Raw genomic sequence first — 19,820 nt, 5'->3', positions numbered from 1 at the left:
ATGTGTTTCCTTGCTTCCTGCTTGGCAGCACCTTATCTTGACGCTTCCGTTTTCTGTTTTGGAATCCAAGAATTAACAGTGGGAATATCTTCAAAATGAGCCAACTCCAGCGGTGAATTCCCAAGCAGGAGAAATAATTGCACATGGGCTGGTTCACTGAAAGAGCCCTTCCTGAATGTAGCCAGACTGTTTGCCGTCAGTTGTTAACAGAGAGGGGGAAATACCCCTGGATTTTAGAAAAGCTTCCTTGCTTGTTTTCCTTGGCCATCGTGCTGCTTGTTTTGTAACCAGAAGTTTCCTAAAGGATTATTATTAGCTTTGCTCTCAGTGTCTTATATCAGGAGAAAAATCTGGCCTCATCACTTTTTTTTTTTTTTTTTTTTTTGCGGTACGAGGGCCTCTCACTGTTGTGGCCTCTCTCGCTGCGGAGCACAGGCTCCGGACGCGCAGGCTCAGCGGCCATGGCTCACGCGCCCAGCCACTCCGCGGCATGTGGGATCTTCCCAGACTGGGGCACGAACCCATGTCCCCTGCATCGGCAGGCGGACTCTTAACCGCTGCGCCACCAGGGAAGCCCGCCTCTTCACTTTTTGAATAAAAAGATCTGCTGTTTCCCTTGTATATAGTTTTAATTTTTGAACTCGTGAATGTACTATCAAAAAAATCTTCAGTTTAACACCAACACTGTGAATTGGAGCAAGCTTCTTGGCCTCTAAGTCTCAGATCTCCCATCTAGAACTAAAGGTGTTTGACTACAGTCCCTGCCGTCTGTAACATACTGTGACATAACATGTAAATACAGGAAGAGACTAATTTAATTACACGCATTACTTCATACAAATTTCACAAAATTAAAGGTAGATATTATTAATTCCATTTTCCAGAGGATGAAACACAGACCTCAAAAGGTTAAGTAACTTGCCTATGTTTTTTCAGTTAATACATGGTCAAGCAGGGATTCAAATCCACGCCTGTGTTATTCTAAAGCCCATGTCCTTTGTGTTGATTCCATGCCTGCTCAGATCGAAACCTCAGAAGGTAGATATACCTTAGTTTTTACATTAAAAAAAAATGTTATAGCAACCTGCTTGGCTTCCTGTACCTCCAGCCAGCTCATAAGTTCAGTGTCTTAGGTTGAGTTCCTTCTGAAGCAGACCCAGAGACAAGGACATAGGTGCAAGTCATTTATTTGGGAGGTGATCCCAGGAAGCACTAGTAAGGGAGTAAGGAAGTGAGACAGGGAAAGGGACAAATCCAGTAAAGGGTGTGTTAATCAGCAGGTTACCACTGTGGGAGCCAAGACTCAGTCCCACAAGAGAACTCTGGGAGACACCTCAGAGTATCCCCAAGGAGTGGTGAGGGAGCTGGGGGAATGCATCTACCGATTCCAGTCCGTCATTGGCTAGGGGCTGATCCTAGGAGGGCATGGTTAATTATCCTGCTCTTCCAAGTGGATTCCTGAGGCCAGAGAAAGCCCTCCACAAAGAGATGCAGGTGCTTATGGTTGGAAATGACATGATTTGACCTGGGTTTTTAAAGGATGATCTGTATGCTGTATTGGGACAAAATAGGCATGTTAGTTTTCTGTCACTGCTGTAAAAAATTACTACAAATCTGATGGTTGAAAACAACCCAGATTTATTATTTCATTGTTTCTGTAGGTCAGAAGTACAGGTTGGGTCAACTGGTTTCTCTGCTCTGGGTTTCACATTCCCAAAGTCAAGATGTCAGCCAGTTGGGCTCTTCTTGAGAGAGTCTGGGAAAAATCTACTTCCAAGGTCATCCAAATTGTTGGTAGAATCCAGTTACTTGTGGTTGTCGGACTGGGGTCCCTATTTCCTTGCTGGCTGTCAGCCAGGAGTCATTTTCATCCTCTTCAGGCCATTTTCATTCCCTGGCCTATGGCTCTCTTCACTGTCCAAAATGGCAGTTTTCAGTCCCTCTCCTCAAATCTCTCCAACTTCCCCTTCTGCATCATCGTTCGTTGGCCTACGACTTCTGCCACATCTCTCTGCCTTACTCTGCTGCCTCCAATTCTACTTCTAAGGGCTCGTGTGATTACACTGGGCTCATTCAGATTATCCAGGATAATCTCCCTATTTTAAGGTCAATTCATTAATAACTGAATTCCATCAGCAAAATCCCTTCCCAGCAGTACCTAGATTAGTGTTTGATTGGATAATCAAAGAGGAGATGGGAAGTTGTAGGGGTTGAGGAGGACACATTTAGCATTTTGCCTACCAGGGTAGGCACTTGGTCACAGAGATGCAATCCAGGACCTAGCTGCGTGGCTAGCCTAAATTAGTGCTGGTGTGCTAAGGCCAATTCTGTTGTGATGTGCTTTCTGACTTGGTGCTTATTATATCTCCTCTGCTTGGAAGTGGGACTAATTCCCTGAATCCAAGGATGTTCCAGACCTTTAAGTGGGGATTAAATATAAGTGGGGATTAAATGTATACATTATATACATCGTCCCACCCATAACCCCTGGGGCAGTCATCTTTCCTGAATAACCCAACCCTGTTAGTTTTTTTTTTTTTTTTTTTTTTTTTTTTTTGCAGTACGCGGGCCTCTCACTGCCGTGACCTCTCCCGTTGCGGAGCACAGGCTCCGGACACGCAGGCTCAGAGGCCATGGCTCACGGGCCCAGCCGCTCCGCGGCATGTGGGATCTTCCCAGACCGGGGCACGAACCCATGTCCCCTGACTCGGCAGGCGGACTCCCAACCACTGCGCCACCAGGGAAGCCCAACCCTGTTAGTTGTGTGTGTGTGTGTGTGTGTGTGTGTGTGTGTGTGTGTGTGCAGGGCCTGCACTCTGTTTTTTGTTTTTTTTAGAAGATGTTGGGGTAGGAGTTTATTAATTAATTTATTTATTTTTGCTGTGTTGGGTCCTCGTTTCTGTGAGAGGGCTTTCTCTAGTTGTGGCAAGCGGGGGCCATCGCGGTGCGCGGGCCTCTTACTATCGCAGCCTCTCTTGTTGCGGAGCACAGGCTCCAGACGCGCAGGCTTAGTAGTTGTGGCTCACGGGCCCAGCCACTCCACGGCATGCGGGATCCTCCCAGACCAGGGCTCGAACCCGTGTCCCCTGCATTAGCAGGCAGATTCTCAACCATTGCTCCACCAGGGAAGCCCCAACCCTGTTAGTTTTTATATCACACTTGCTCCTTCACTCTGTGAACTGATATCCCATACACAGACACTTCATTTTGTCAATCCTACTACTTGAATAAAATTATTATTATTAATCTAGCAACTATCATTAATTGGCCATTTCACACCAGAGGCAATACTAAGAACTTTAAATATACCATGTCATTTGATCATCATAACAGCATTAGGAACTAGGTGTTACTATCCCCATTTTCCAGATGAGGACCCTGAGGTTTAGAGAGTTTAAATAACTTGCCTGAGCTCTCACAGCCTGTAGAAGTAGAACTAGGACCTAACTGACTTCAAAGTCTATGTTCTTGGCTACCACACTGCCTCTGCTATAACTAACTGAACAACTGAACAATTTTAGTCCACTGCATGGAATCACTGGCATGCCCCACGATGTCAGGCATAGCCATAGTCACCAGGTACAAGATCACCACCAAGGATTTGAAGGAGAAAAAGGAAATTGTGGAGAGGGGGAGAGTAGAGGAGCCACACTTGCTAGCGGGAATGCTAATGAGAAAAATAGGAAGCAAGATGTAGGTGAAGAAGAGGAAGAAAGTGATGAGGAAGAGGAAGAGGAGGAAGATGAAAGACATGGTGAAGAAGAGAATGGAGAGGAAGATGAAGAGGCTGAGGCAGCTACATGCAAATGGGCAGTTGAAGATGATGAGGATGACAATGCTGATACCAAGAGCAGAAGACTGATGAGGAGGACTACACAGCAAAAAAGGAAAAGTTAAACTAAAGATAAAAAAAATAGGGCTTCCCTGGTGGCACAGTGGTTAAGAATCCGCCTGCCAATGCAGGGGACACGGGTTTGAGCCCTGGTCTGGAAAGATCCCACATGTAGTGGAGCAACTAAGCCTGCGTGCCACAACTACTGAACCTGTGCTCTAGAGCCCGCGAGCCACAACTACTGAAGCCCACATGCCTAGAGCCTGTGCTCTGAAACAAGAGAAGCCACTGCAGCGAGAAGCCTGTGCACCGCAACAAAAAGTAGCCCCCCTACTGGCTGCAACTAGAGAAAGCCCACATGCAGCAACAAAGACCCAACACAGCCAAAAATAAATAAATAAAAATAAAATAAATAAATAAAAGAAAATGAACAAATACAATACAATACAGAAAAAGCCACTGTGACCTATTCATCATTCTGTGTCAGAATCTAAACATGGGCACCTTTGGACAGAGTCCCGCCAGTCAGCCCACCTTGGGCAACACACCCACTGGTGACACTTCTTGTCCATTACCTGACCAAAACCGTAACATGAATTTGAAACAGGGACGGAATAAAGAAACAACATTTCTAAGGCCCTGCTTTTTTTTCTTCTTTTTATTTAAATTGAAATATAGTTGACTATAAAATATTGTGTTAGTTTCAGGTGTACGACATGGTGATCCAACAATTAAATACATTATGAAATGATCACCACAACTCCAGTAACTATCTGTCACTATACAAAATCATTACAGTATTAACTCTCTTCCTTATGGTACATATTACACCTCTGTAACTACTCATTTTATAACTTGAAGTTTGTATCTCTTAATCCCCTTCACCTATTTCACTCAAACCCCTGCTTCCTTCTCCTCTGGCAACCACCAGTTTGCTCTATGTATCTATAAGTCTGTTTCTGACTACTCTTAAGTTATGTTTTCTTTGTTCATTTGTTTTGTTTTTTAGCTTCCAGGTATAAACGAAATCATATAGTATTTGTCTTTCTCTGACTTATTTCACTTAGCATAATACCCTCTAAGCCCATCCATGCTGTCACAAATGGCAAGATTTCATTCTTTTTCATGGGTGAGTAATATTCCAGTGTGTGTGTGTGTGTGTGTGTGTGTGTGTGTGTGTGTGTGTGTGTGTGTGTATACTAGGCTTTATCCATTCATCTATCCATGGACATTTAGGTTCCTTTTATATCTTGGCTGCTATAAATAATGCTGCAGTGAACATAGGGGTGCATATATCTTTTTAAATTATTGTTTTTGTTTTCTTTGGGTAAATACCCAGAGTGGAATTGCTGGATCATATGATATTTCTAATGACATTTTTTATTTTTTGAGAAACCTCCATACTGTTTTCTGTAGTGTTTGCACCAATTTATATTCCTAACAACAGTGTATGAGCGTTTCCTTTTCTCCACATCCTCGCCAACATTTGTCATTTGTTTGTTGTCTTTTTGACAATAGCCATTCTGACAGGTGTGAGGTTATGTCTCATTGGTGGTTTTGATTTACATTTCCCTGATGATTAATGATGTTGAACATCTTTTCATGTGTCTGTTGTCCATCTGTATGTCTTCTTTGGAACAATGTCTATTCAAGTTCTCTGCCCATTTTTAATGGATTTTTAAATATTTAGTTGTGTGATTTCTTTATATAATTTGGATATTAACCCCTTATCGAATATATCATTTGCAAATATTTTCTTCCATTCAGTAGGCTGCCTTCTCATTTTGTTGAAGGTTCCTTTCACTGTGCAAAAGTTTTTTAGTTTAATGTAGTTCCATTTGTTTATTTTTGTTTTTGTTGCCCTTGCCTGAGACAGATCCAAAAAACAATATTGCTAAGATCAATGTCAAAGAGCATACTATGTTTTCTTCTAGCGGTCTTATGGTTTCAAGTCTTACATTTAAGTCTTTAATCCATTTTGAGTTTTTTTGTATATGTTTAGGAAAATGGTCTAGTTTGATTCTTTTGCATGTAGCTGTCCAGTTTTCCAGACACCATTTATTAAAGAGGCTGTCTTTTCCCCATTGTATATTCTTGCCACCCTTGTCAAAGATTAATTGACCATATTAGCATGGGTTTATTTATGGACTTTCAGTACTGTTCCATTGACCTCTGTGTCTGTTTTTGTGCCTGCTTATTTTCTTGAAAGCGCTTCAAAAAGGAAAATGTGTTTGTAAATTTTATTTACATTTTATATTTTTGTACATATTGTTAGGGGTCAGCCATTTCTAATGATCTCAGATGACCAAACCAACCTTCAGAGTGTTTTCTGCCCTACTTCTGACTTTACTTATGGTGTGCCCATGTTCGTTCTAATCTCAAATGAGAAAAAAAATGCACTCGTAAAAAGAGCAAAAACAACTTATTCCAAGCGTTCTAGTAACATCTTTTGTGTTTATATTTAGCTGTACAATAAGTACTTGGTTTGTATAAGATGATTTAAAAGGCCAAAGGTAAAGCTTCTTTTTTTTTTTTCCTTCTTTTGGTCTGTGAGGTTGCTGTTTATTTTTTGGTCCGTGTGATGTATGTGTGCAACACTGTTGTCCAACAATAAATTGGAATTTTATTTCACTGAGTTGTTCTTAAGAAAGAGAAAGAGATGGAATGGCCAATTCACTGTATGAAGTCATTTTCCAGTACATGATATTTTCTATAATCCAGTTTTACTTACTGTCCCTTAGTTGCTGGTGTCCAAATTTGTACTGAAAAATGGGGGTAACTTTGGAAATCACAATGATGTCCTTCTCATAGAGTATTTTTTTAGTCATCATATCCCCAGCCTCCGACTCAGCCTGGCTTTTAGTAAACAATCACAGATACTTGTTGAATGAAAAAATGAATGAAGTCACTTGAAACATGTAAAACATTTGTTAATGTGTCCTAATCATAGGTTTTAGAAAGGTTGGCATCCTAAAAAAAGTGTGTGCACTCTTCTTTCCACTTTAATTTTTCACAATGTAAAGACAGAAAAGCATCTGGGAAAAGCTGTCAGCCTCAGTATCTCCTAATCATAAATTGAGTGCCAACTTTGAGAAGCTAAGTGAGAGGGTTGATGAGGCTTACCCACACCCCTCGTTGTGCTGAGAGCCCTGTGGGTAGTCAGATCGCAGGAGAGCAGGGAGCGCCCCTCTAGGGGCACATTTCCACACTGAAAATAATGAGGCTCAAATATTAGATGCATCGCTAAAATGTTTTTTATGTTTAAAGGCATAAAGAAGATCTCTCAGTAAAGAATCACTCTGATTTACAGTATCTGCAAACCCTTTTAAAAATACCTTAAACTTTTACTAGAATACATTGAACCTTCCGAACAAATTCTAGGAAGTTATAACCTTCCTATCAAAACTGGACAGTGCAAGCGCAAAAGTAAGAAACCAGTCTTTTGACATCTAGAAAAAAGAGTCCCAATTTGGAAACCCCACCTGAGTTAGCCACCCTGGCATTGCCTCTCTGTGTCTCGTCTAAACACGACAGTCATCTGTGTAAGACACAGGAGTCAGGGTAATAAGCCACATCTCCTTCATCTTGTTTGACGGTGTTACAGACTGAAAAGTTAATGTTTATGTGGGGCAGAGCAGCCATGGTGATGATATGATAGATGGGGAGCTTGCATGCATTGTCCAGAAAAGAGACTGGAAGAAGAGTTGGGGCTGACTTTCAAAACGGAATTTCCTTGCTCTCTGGGTGTTGTCTTCCTTGGCCTTTGATGTTTAGAGATTCCTTTCGTTGTTCAACAATGTTGATTTTGGAGAGAAAACGGAGTTCAAAACCCCAGGGGTCACGTTCTAGGGAGTGTTACAGGAATACAGAGGGCAGTTTCACGAAGCCGACAAGGCTTCATCTCTGCTTTTAATAGATAGAAAGAGAGGAAGAGATGAGCAATACATTTTTAAGAAGCTCAGCTTTATCTCATGAAAAGATGCCTCCAGTCAGTCTGGATAAAGGAAATTTGCATAGGCGCGTCTTTATGATTCTAAAGAGTGGAATGTTTCCCTTAATTAAGAGAGCCTTGTCTGACTCAAGGAAAATGAAACACTTTCTCAGATATGAGTGGACCATAATCCCCACTAATAAAACACAAATAAGGCGATTGTCTGGAATGTCAGAAATGAGCCATTTCCCCCTCTTGAAATATTCAGAAAATTGAAGCAAAGCTATTTTTTGCATTTTCTTTGTCTAACAGATAATGTTTTTGGTTTATAAAATATAATTTAATTTTATGTTACTCTGCTGTTACATACATAGGGCATAACATTTTCACAAGGCTTTTTTGGAACTACCGTCAATGATTAGCAACACACAGTAGTGGTCCAACTCTCTAAACAATAATCACTAGACCACTGGACAACCTCTCACATGTGTACAAATCTGCATGGAAAAGTACTAAAGTTTTAGACTCAGACTTGCGTACTTTAGCTTATTTCCCCCTTTTAGTGTATTAGGAAATGACATGCACTTTAATTTGCCAAAAGCAATGCTTGTATTCTGACAGCAACACGTTACTTCTGTTATATGGTACAGTGAATACCAGGACTCCAAAGGCAGCAGGTGTAAGTGAATTTTTCTTGGGAAGGGAAGCCGTCAACTTAAACAGCAGCAAATGAAGAGCAAATAAGGAAACTCTCTGTTGTTATAGATACACAAGACCTCCATCATATATGATACAAGAGGCATCTCAGTTTGTGACTCTCAGCCCAGAAATGTCAAATGCTTTTTCATTCAATCAATACTTCTGGATTCCTACCAAAAAGGAATACATTAAGGGCATGGAAAGTTGCTTACTGAAAGGAAACCCTTGAAGAAGAGTAAGGGAAGGAATGTAGAAATTAAGAAGTTATGTAGAAAACTCTTTACATTGTAGTTAATTACATTTTCATATCTTCACAGTAATGCAAAACACAGTCACTTACAGAACTGGTTCAGATTACTTAAATACCAGATACATTTTTAGTCCTCTACATAAGCGTTCGGAAGTTATATTTATATGAAATGAAGCTATTAATACTTTCTACAGCAGTAACTGCACACCAGGAAGGCCAAGACAAACACAAATCAGAGTTTTCCCAAAGCTGCAATGTGAAAAGACTACAGACAATTGATTCCACACACATGTATGGGCTTCTTTGCTATAGGAAATCCAAATGAAGTAAGGAGATGAGTACATTAAGTTCCCTACATACGAATGAGTTCCGTTCCAAGAGCGCATTCATAAGTCCAATTATAAGTCCAACAAAGTTAGCCTAGGTACCCAACTAACACAATCGGCTCTATAGTACTGTACTATAATAGGTTTGTAATACTTTTCACACAAATAATACATAAAAAGCAAACACAAAAAATAAAGAAAGCATTTTTAATCTTACAGTACAGTACCTTGAAAAGTACAGTAGTTCAGTACAACAGCTAGCATACAAGGGCTGGCATCAAGTGACCAGGCAAGAAGAGTTACTGACTGGAGGAGGGAGAAGAGGTGGGAGATGGTAGAGGTGAAGGATCGTCAGCAACAGGTGATGCCGGGCAAGCTGCAATTTCACTCACGCCTGACGCTGATGGCACAGGTTCTGGTTCCTTGCTGGATTCAATTCCATCTACACACTTGAAAAAGTGATCCAGTGATGTCTGGGTAGTAGCTCTTTTTTTCTCATCATAGATGACACAGTAGCACTGGATTGCACTCTGAACGGCTGCTGTAACCTTCATGTACCATCCTACATCGGGGTGCTGTGCCTCAAAAACTAACAGTGCCTCCTCAAATAAAGAAAACCCCCTTGCCATTTCCTGCGTCGTGAATCTCTTCGCTTCTTCACTTACTTCTTCCTCTTGTCTCTCCTCATCCTTCCTCTGGGCCTCCAATTCCACCAGGTCTTCATTAGTAAGCTCCTCATGTTGCCCACAAGGAAGTTCAATGAAGTTGTCCTTTTGCAGATCTAGCTCTAGCGATGTTTCCATCGTTATCGCTTGGCTCTTCTCAGCAGTACCAGCTACAATAACCACTGCTTTTACGCTTGCTTCCAGACATCCTGGGCTTGAAATAAAGATACTGTACTACTGTACTCTATACAATACTATACAGTAGAGTACACAAAAGCACAACCACTTGTAGAGTATGCAGGCACGTCACAATGTACGCCAGACACGTGAACTAACTTACGTGACTGGACGTGCAAACCATGTGCGCATCTTTGAAGGCTCGCAACTTGAAGGTTCCTATGTAAGGGACTTACTGTAAAACGGTTTCTTGAGAGGAAGAAGGATGACACCCTACATGTACTTAGTTTTCTGCCCCTTCTGCCACATCACATTCTTCTCCTGCACTGTCTGGTGTCCATAAAGTTGTCTCTAAGAAACTGCATGTTGAAGGCACTGTCTTTACGCGCCTCTCCTTCGTTCAGTGTATCAAGTTCTTCAGTGACCGCATCAAAAGCCATTTTAGCCAGTGTGCAGGCAAGTTCTGGGTTATTAATGATCTCATAGTAAAATACAGAAAAGTTAAGAGCCAGCCCCAGGCAGATGGGGTGTGTGGGACGCATCTCTTTCTTGCTTAAGCCTCTTGGTAAGCTCCTAGGGAATTATCTATCATTTATTTCTGATCATCACCACATGAAACTTCAGCAAGGCACCGGAAGTAATCTCCCTTCATTTTCAGATGGAAGATCTTACTCTCTGGATTAGGTGCAATGGCTATTAAATGCTTGTCCAACAAATCCAGGACCGTGGCACAGATGGACCTCAGTTTGGACTCCACCATCCCTCGACAGTTCTTAATCAGCTGCAACTTCTGGTCAGAGGTGTAAGTTTTCTGTTGGATGTTCAAGATGACCCTCCAGGCGGACCTACAGCCCCTGACCACGTTCGTGTAGGCCAGGGACGGGAGGTTGCCCTCTGGATTGAACAGCTCGGCGCCGCCGGTCCATCACGGCCTTCAGTGCTGGTGACCATATCGTCATAGCGCTCGGCCAGCTCCGCCTTCTGGATCAGATCTGTCTTCTCCATGGGGCGGGGGAGAGGAGAGCTAGGGCGAGCACCCACCCACCTGGATCAGGAGGGAGCTGAGGAGGGCCTTCACGTCTCAGTGGCGTGAGTCTCACCACTTAGACCTGCTTTGGCTTTAGCCGAGGACCCTCTGGTCTCAGCTCAGCCCACCGCACTCCGGTACCTGCAGAGGGAAGGTCTGCCACTCCAATAGATAATTGGCTAAGGTCTCCGCTTTGCTAAATAACTGGGAAACAGCATGAAATAAAATAAAAATTTGGTCAAATCAACAAAACAGACAGTTCTGGGTATTGCCACACACTGGCTGTGTGAACTTGAGTAAGGCATGTCTCTCTGAACTTCAGGTTCATCATCTGTAAAGCAGGATGGTATCTGTAAGATGGGAATTCTTTCTATACTGTAAAGCTGTGGGTTTCTTTTTTTTAAGTAAAAATTGATGACATAAAAGGAATAAAACACTTGGCAGATATAGTCACTCAATAAACAGTACCATGTAAAATACTATTAAGAAATGCTAATTTTAGACTTAGCTATTCAGAGATGATCAGCCAAAGCTGGCTATGACAGATGGCGACTAAGAATTGGCCTGGTCTTTAGAATGGAAATAAATAATTGTTAGCAATGCCTCAATCCTAAAAAAGAGCCTATCAGCCTGGACAGGTGGGAAATTTCCAGGCTAGTGTCATGAAACCCCTTCCTTCAGAAATAGATCCTGGATTGAGTGAAGGAAAATAAATAGGAAATGCTGCCCATAGCAAAGCACTAAGGCCCTCCAGAGGCTCTGGAGTAGGTAGATGACATTCTGGAAAATGAAGAAGAGCGGACACTTGACCTTCCCCTGAAATGGGTACCAAGATTTTACAGAGTTCCTAATTGTATAAATGCCACCACAGCAGTGGTTTACAAAATATGTTCTATGGTACACTACTTTCCAGAGATGTGAAAAGAATATCATAAATACGTTTGAAAACACTGCATAATATAGTTCTCTTCTTAAACAATCTTAATGCAGGTTAGCATGTTAAAGGCTCTGAGAAGTCCTTCAGAGTAGAACTATGTTCCACATCTGTCTAAGTTGGTATTTTCCCAGTCTACTTGATTATGGATACCTTTTTACCCTACAATACCATTCTCTGATCTATCTCTAAGAGTATGAAAATAATATATGCACAAGGTTATACATTATGGTATAATTTTTAATAGCAAATATTGGGAACAATCTAAATATAAATGCACAGCGTTTACCTTTTCTCCATAAACTATGTGTGCATAATTAATACTTACAGAGTCCTAGAGAAAATGACTCCTTCACTCCCTGGGGAGCATTCTAACCAACATATATTTGCCTTTCTGTGTGCTGTGTATACAATTTAAATTTCAGTCTCAGAAAAACTGCAAATTACAAAACGTGTGCCAAGGACAAGTGTGTAGACAAGTGTTTCTATAAGCATTGGTTCTCCTCTAATGAAAATAGTCCTGTTGATAAAAATAAGGAAAACACTTTGTGCAAGTATAAGTTTCTCCCAGCCTCCTACCCATATAAGCAGAAATGTAAGCTGTTTTCCTGTCATCTTTTACATCTATCTTCCAAACTTTGGTGCTGGCTTGGACCTTCATTTTCCCTTTTGCAAGTAATCTTGTAAAAGTTCAAGGTAGGAAGAAATTGTATTGAGATTTGTTTTGCTGAGTGATTGGTTCCAAAAGAAATTTGGCTTTGCTTTTGTGAAGTTCAACATGATATAGTGTGACTGTTTCATAGCTCACTATTTTTAGGAATGTTTTTATTTGTTTAGGTGTTCTAAGAATATGAAGCAGAACCTCCCTGTCTTAGAATAGACTCATTGCAAATAAGTAGCCTCTCCAAAAATGTTGTAAATGTAAAAATTCCGAGGCAAATATGATATACTCCTAGTCTGCTCTGTTTCTGGAGACTTAACAGAATCAAAGAAAGTCCTGACAAGGCAAAATAAACTATAAAGTTTATGAGAGGTGGGAGCAAGGAAGAGAATAGAGACCATACGAGGATAAACCATGTAAAAGGGGGTCTCTTCAAAAGCTTGACAGCGTACTCTTTTGGTGAGGCTGAAGGGAAGCATTCACTTCCATACATTGCTGGTGTGGATGTGAAACAGTACCCCACTTATAGAAAGGAATTCAGCAATATCTAGCAAAACTACACATGCATTTATTCTTTGACCAAGCAATCCAATTTCTAGGAATTTGTGGTGAAGATACACTCCAACAATATAAATATATATATGCACAAGGTTATTCATTATACTCTAATTTTAGTAACAAAATATTGGGAACAATCTAAATGGACAAAATAGGAGACATTGAATAAACTATGGACCCTCTATACAGTGGAGTGCTATTCAATTACATTGTTAATTTTAAAAAATCAAGGTGCTTATTTTAAAATAAACAGATGCATACCTTATTTATCTTATTTCCCTTTTTTAATACTAAAGGAAGCATACTATATACTCCTTGAGTATGCTACCTTTAGTATAAAAATAGGGAAATTAAGTAACTATGTATGCATCTGCTTATTTTGCAATAATAAGCACAAGAAGGATAAATCAGAAATTAATGAATTTGATTTTCTCCTGGTGTTAGGGAATAGGGTGGAAGAGAATGCGGCTTCTTTGGCTATATAATTATATATTGTTTTGACTTTTGAGCTATATTCGTGTTTACACATTAAAATAAAAATAAAATAAAATAAAAAATAAAAATAAACTAACATGAGTAGAAAAAGCAAAAACGTAAAATTGAATGCAAACAGGAAATAATTGACCCTAACAGTATTGACAACATAAACTCAGAGGAGAAAAAAAAGAGCCAATCCAAGTACCAGTGGAGCACTGTACTCTAACTGTACATGCTCAGCAGATATATTCTAAGGACAAAAAGAAATGCAAAAAATTTCTTGAACTTTAGCCTGTAGGGTTTTATTGGTAGTGAAATTGATATACTAATCCTGAAATTGTTTTTCATGTGTTATAGGATTGAGTAAATGAATAAATATATTGATGTTATTGGGAACTAAGATCATCAGTATGGGAAAAGGGAAATTAAAATATGGATTTGACAACCCTTATATGGTGAGATATCCATATAAGCTCATTACTTAATAAAATATATCTCCTAGCTCTGTCTGACAGGGCCTAGATTCAGTGGCAATCCTAGTAGAAATATGCACACCTATTGTCAGAACTTAATTTCTCATTACTATTCTCCACTGAAAGGACCAAGGTCTCCTTGGGGAAATGACTGACCCCAGGTCTGGAGCAGGAAAAGCACAAAGTGAGCCTGGAATTTCTTGCTGTGCCAGAAGTAAGCAAATGCTCAAAAACTTATGGGAACATATCTAAAGGACATATGAGGCAGCTTGAAATAATCCTCACTGGCCAAATACGGGGCAATTTGAACATGAGAAAGAATATTGAGAATAATGAATTATAACATGTTGATTACAAAAGAATCCATGAGCCCATAGAGAAAGAAGGAAGATGAAGCCCTTGTTTACAGAAGAATATCAAAATAAATAAAGAGGAAGTGACAGAACAGGAGAAAAATTGTTTTCCAAACAATGATTGTAATAGTCAGTTCAGGCAAGTATTATTTTTAAGCATTTTGAATACATATCAAAAACTTTTTTTCATAAAAAATGGGTTATGCTACATACAGGGTTTTTTTTGTTTGGTTTTTCCTTTTTTGATGAGGAACCTTATTGTTATATCTATTGATAGATCCGGTTGACCACATTTTTACCTATTGATTGACAATCAGACATTATGTGCCTCTTGACGTGATACAGTAGGAAATATACAGCATCATGTACGAAATATCCTTGCCTAAATAAATGAACCTGAATCTAGAACAAGCATCTAAATCTGTCAGTTTATAGGAAATACAATCCCATACTCATTAAAATGATAAAACTTGGTAAGTCTGACCTTAGCAAGTTTGGTGAAGATGTGGATCATTGGAAATTCACACCTAGCTGGCGGGAGTGCAAATTGGCTCAAGCAGTTTGAATTTGACAGTACTTAAATGATGGGAAAAAAATCACCTTCTTTCAGGCAAGTGTTATTAATGGATGTATAATACTACTATTGGGTAAAGATGGTTGGAGAACAAGGTATTTATACAGTTTCAAGGTAACACCCTAAAGATAACTTATTCATTACAAGTGGGTAAAGGTGCCTTTACAATGGAGAAATCTGACAGATACCACCTTAATCTAGTGATCAAACTTAATGTCACCAATAATGTATCAAATTGAACCATGTGTTTCTTAATATGATACAAGTATCATACAAAGGAAGGATACAAATCATCAATGTGGTATTCTTCTGTGTTGAGCAGTACCCAAGGTAAAGGAGAGCTTTAGTACTTACTTTCCAGGGTTGTTGGTTTTAATCCATTTTGAGGATCTTAGATTCTGTATTTTCTTGTCAGTTCAGTAATTAATTTAAGAAAATGGCTTTTATATTTTATTCAATATCTTGGTTGTTTTAATGTGGAGAGTCTTTCAAGGTTCCTAACTCATCAAATGGCCAGGAATGGAAAACAGCATGGTTTCTTTTGAAAATATCTAACTCTGCACTTACTTATGTGTGTCACTTAGATTAATACAGCCCTTTTGCCTAGTAATGTGGTACCATGTGGGAAGAGCTATAAAAAATGTTTATACCCTTTTATTCAATAATATGGCTCTTGAGAATTTATTCTAAGGAAATAATTTAACAGTAACAAAACGCTTAGCACAAAACATAATTTGATTTGGACAACCAAATACTGGAAACAACCTAAATGTCCATGGGGAAAATCATTTACTCTGCAACCACTAAAATGCTCATTACGAAGATAGTGGTAACGTGGAAGATGGTTCTGATGCTAAATTTTATAAGTGAACATAAAATTTGCATACATGTCGATTGCAAATTCTAGAACAATGTATGCACATAATAAGACAGTACACAAAAGATAGCTGTGTTAGATTGGTGGAATTATCTTTGATTTTGCTGTTTTAATTTTTTCTTTAGCATTTGATGCATATTTTAGTTTTAATATGCAAAAGAATCTGCCACTCGTCTTTGTCACTTCAAGATGAAAAGAGACATGTTTGACTATTCTGTTCTTACTGGAGTCTTGACAGTTTCCTGACATGTAAAATGGGCATACGAATCCCAGTTTAGATGAGATAATATTAAAGAATCTAGCCCAGTAATTGGCACGTAGAAGCTAGTTAATAAACGGTCATTGAGGTTTTTCTCTCATACTTAATTATGGTCAGGTGAGGGGTGGGAGGGATCAGTGCCCCCCTAGAGGTTCAGTGTTGAGGTGGCAGCATCAATCCCTGCGAGAGAAGATCTTGGGAAGGATGGTGGTTCCAGACCAGACAGCAAGGTGAGAATTCAGGAGCAGATACCTGGATAAGAAATAACTGTTTACCAATTTCTTCCCATGCAAGGTACCCCTTTCCACTGTACTTTGCTTACTCTTACATGAATGAAGGCAGAGGAAAGGAAGCCAAGTTTACTCTTAGCTATTCACCGTGCTGTTTAATCTGTCTCAGTCTTTCTTGTCAGCTCAAACTGGAATGTAGGTCTGAGTTTAAGTCCCTGTTTGGCCACTTACAATGTGACCCTGGGCAAGACACTTGTGTTCTCTGAAACTCAGTTTCTTCATTTTTAAAATGGGGATATTAATCCACACCCCACTTGTCTTTCAAGTGTTTTGTAAGGTCTCTAATCTAAACATAGACAAGTTTTTATTATCATTATGTTGGTAAACTATTTTGAGATATGATACCAGAAGTGTTTGGTTTAGCTCCACTGGCATGTTTCAGTTCAGAATATGGAATTAAAAGGCTTTATCCTCAAAAATGACTTCCATCCTACTTTTATATCCCCATTCTCTACCACCAAGCCCTCAGGAAATGGAAAACTTTTCATGGTTAAAAATAAATCTTGTTGAGTGTTTGACATCCATGTGTTCAAACCATATATTGAAAAACTGGATATATTTCTGTTGTCTATATAGAAATTGGGGGCATATTGTTGAAGAGAGAGAGGACAACACATTTATCAGCAAATATTGCATCTTTTACAGAACGTCCCAGACAGTAGGCAATCCCCAGGGATTTGTGTCTACAAAGAGTATTAAGATGTGGATGAATGAGGCAGTCAAAATGGAGCTCCTACAAGTTTGCATGAGGACAGGTGGATGGTCCAAATGAAAAGATAGGAGATTGTGAAAAATTGGTGGGTGTAAAAATTGTTACAACGTATTCTGGAGGAAATTTTGTCAATAGTTATCAGCCTTTAACCCATTGACCCAGCAATGCCATTTCTTTATTCAGAAATATCCATGTAACTCCCTCTTGCAAGAGCACTGGAATCACAACTAACTGCAGAACAATCATTGACAGGAAGACACTGGAACACACCAAAAAAGATACCCCACAATGAGATGGTAGGAGGGGCGCAATCACAATAAAATCAAATCCCATAACTGCTAGGTGGGTGACTCACAAACTGGAGAACACTTATACCACAGAAGTCCACCCACTGGAGTGAAGGTTCTGAACCCCATGTCAGGCTTCCCAACCTGGGGGTCCGGCAACGGGAGGAGGAATTCCTAGAGAATCAGACGTTGAAGCCTTGTGAGATTTGACTGCAGGACTTTGACAGGACTGGGAGAAACAGAGACTCCACTCTTGGCAGCACACACAAAGTAGTGTGCGCATTGGGACCCAGGGGAAGGAGCAGTGACCCCAGGGGAGACAAACCAGACCTACCTGCTAGTGTCGGAGGGTCTCATGCAGAGTCAGGGGGTGGCTGTGGCTCACCGTGAGGACAAGGACACTGGTGGCAGAAGTTCTGGAAAGTACTCCTTTGCATGAGCCCTCCCAGAGTCCGCCATTAGTCCCACCAAAGAGCTGGGTAGGCTCCACTGTTGGGTCGCCTCAGCCAAACAACAAACAGGGAGGGGACACAGTCCCATCTATCAGCAGACAAGTGGATTAAAGTTTTACTGAGCTCTGCCCACCAGAGCAACACCCAGCTCTACCCACCACCAGTCCCTCCCATCAGTGCACAATCCTCTTGGATAGCCTCATCCACCAGAGGGCAGACAGCAGAAGCAAGAAGAGCTACAGTCCTGCAGCCTGTGGAACAAAAAACACATTCACAGAAAGATAGACAAGATGAAAAGGCAGAGGGCTATGTACCAGATGAAGGAACAAGACAAAACCCCAGAAAAACAACTAAATGAAGTGGAGATAGGCAACCTTCCAGAAAAAGAATTCAGAATAATGATAGTGAAGATGATACAGGACCTCAAAAAAGAATGGAGGCAAAGATTGAGAAGATGCAAGAAATGTTTAACAAACACCTAGAAGAATTCAAGAACAAACACCTAGAAGAATTAAAGAACAAACAAACAGAGATAAATAATACAATAACTGAAATGAAAAATACACTAGAAGGAATCAATAGCAGAATAACTGAGGCAGAAGAACGGATAAGTGACCTGGAAGACAGAATGGTGGAATTCACTGCCACAGAACAGAATAAAGAAAAAATAATGAAAAGAAATGAAGACAGCCTAAGAGAACTCTGGGACAACATTAAACATAACAACATTTGCATTACAGGGGTCCCAGAAGGAGAAGAGGGAGAGAAAGGACCAGAGAAAATAATTGAAGAGATTAGAGTCGAAAAATTCCCTAACATGGGAAAGGAAATAGCCACCCAGTCCAGGAAACGCAGAGAGTCCCAGGCAGTATAAACTCAAGGAGAAACACACCGAGACACATAATAATCAAATTGACAAAAATTAAAGACAAAGAAATATTATTGAAAGCAACAAGGGAAAAATGACAAATAACATACAAGGGAACTCCCATACAGTTAACAGCTGATTTCTCAGCAGAAACTCTACAAGACAGAAGGGAGTGGCATGACATATTTAAAGTGATGAAATGGAAGAAACTACAATGAAGATTACTCTCCCTGGCAAGGATCTCATTCAGATTCGATGGAGAAATCAAAAGCTTTACAGATAAGCAAAAGCTAAGAGAATTCAGCACCACCAAACCAGCTCTACAACAAATGCTAAAGGATCTTCTCTAAGTGTGAAACACAAGAGGAGAAAAGGACCTACAAAAACAAACCCAAAACAATTAAGAAAATGGTCACAGGAACATACATATCCATAATTATCTTAAATGTGAATGGATTAAATGGTCCAACCAAAAGACACAGGCTTGCTGAATGGATACAAAAACAAGACCCATATATATGCTATCTACAAGAGACCCACTTCAGACCTAGGGACACATACAGACTGAAAGCGAAGGGATGGAAAAAGATATTCCATGCAAATGGAAATCAAAAGAAAACTGGAGTAGCAATACTCATATCAGACAAATTAGACTTTAAAATAGACTATTACAAGAGACAAAGAAGGACACTACATAAAGGATCAATCCAAGAAGAAGATATAACAATTGTAAATATATATGCACCCAACATAGAAGCACCTCAATACATAAGGCAGCTGGTAACAGCTATAAAAGAGGAAATCTACAGTAACACAATAATAGTGGGGGACTTTAACACCTCACTTACACCAATGGACAGATCATCCAGACAGAAAATTAATAGGGAAACACAAGCTTTAAATGACACAATAGACCAGATAGATTTAATTGATATTTATAGGACATTCCATTCAAAAACAGCAGAATACACTTTCTTCTCAAGTGCTCATGGAACGTTTTCCAGGATAGATCATATCTTGGGTCACAAATCAAGCCTTGGTAAATTTAAGAAAATTGAAATCGTATCAAGTATCTTCTCCAACCACAATGCTATGAGACTAGATATCAATTACAGGAAAAAAAATCTGTAAAAAATAC

General features: G+C 39.9%; 2 pseudogenes; one reads left to right on the top strand and one right to left on the bottom strand.

The window, feature by feature from the left end:
• Window positions 1–3,553: 3,553 nt before the first annotated feature.
• LOC132515420 (prothymosin alpha-like) lies at window positions 3,554–3,902 on the top strand (annotated as a pseudogene).
• Window positions 3,903–10,163: 6,261 nt separating this feature from the next.
• On the bottom strand, window positions 10,164–10,885 carry LOC132515845 (14-3-3 protein theta-like; annotated as a pseudogene).
• Between the last annotated feature and the right edge of the window lie 8,935 nt (window positions 10,886–19,820).

This window comes from Lagenorhynchus albirostris, chromosome 2 (genome assembly GCF_949774975.1).
Source record: "Lagenorhynchus albirostris chromosome 2, mLagAlb1.1, whole genome shotgun sequence".
In the NCBI taxonomy this organism is placed as follows: Eukaryota; Metazoa; Chordata; class Mammalia; order Artiodactyla; family Delphinidae; genus Lagenorhynchus; species Lagenorhynchus albirostris.
The sequence above is the reverse complement of the archived record's forward strand: the minus strand, read 5'-3'. Positions and strand labels throughout refer to the sequence as shown.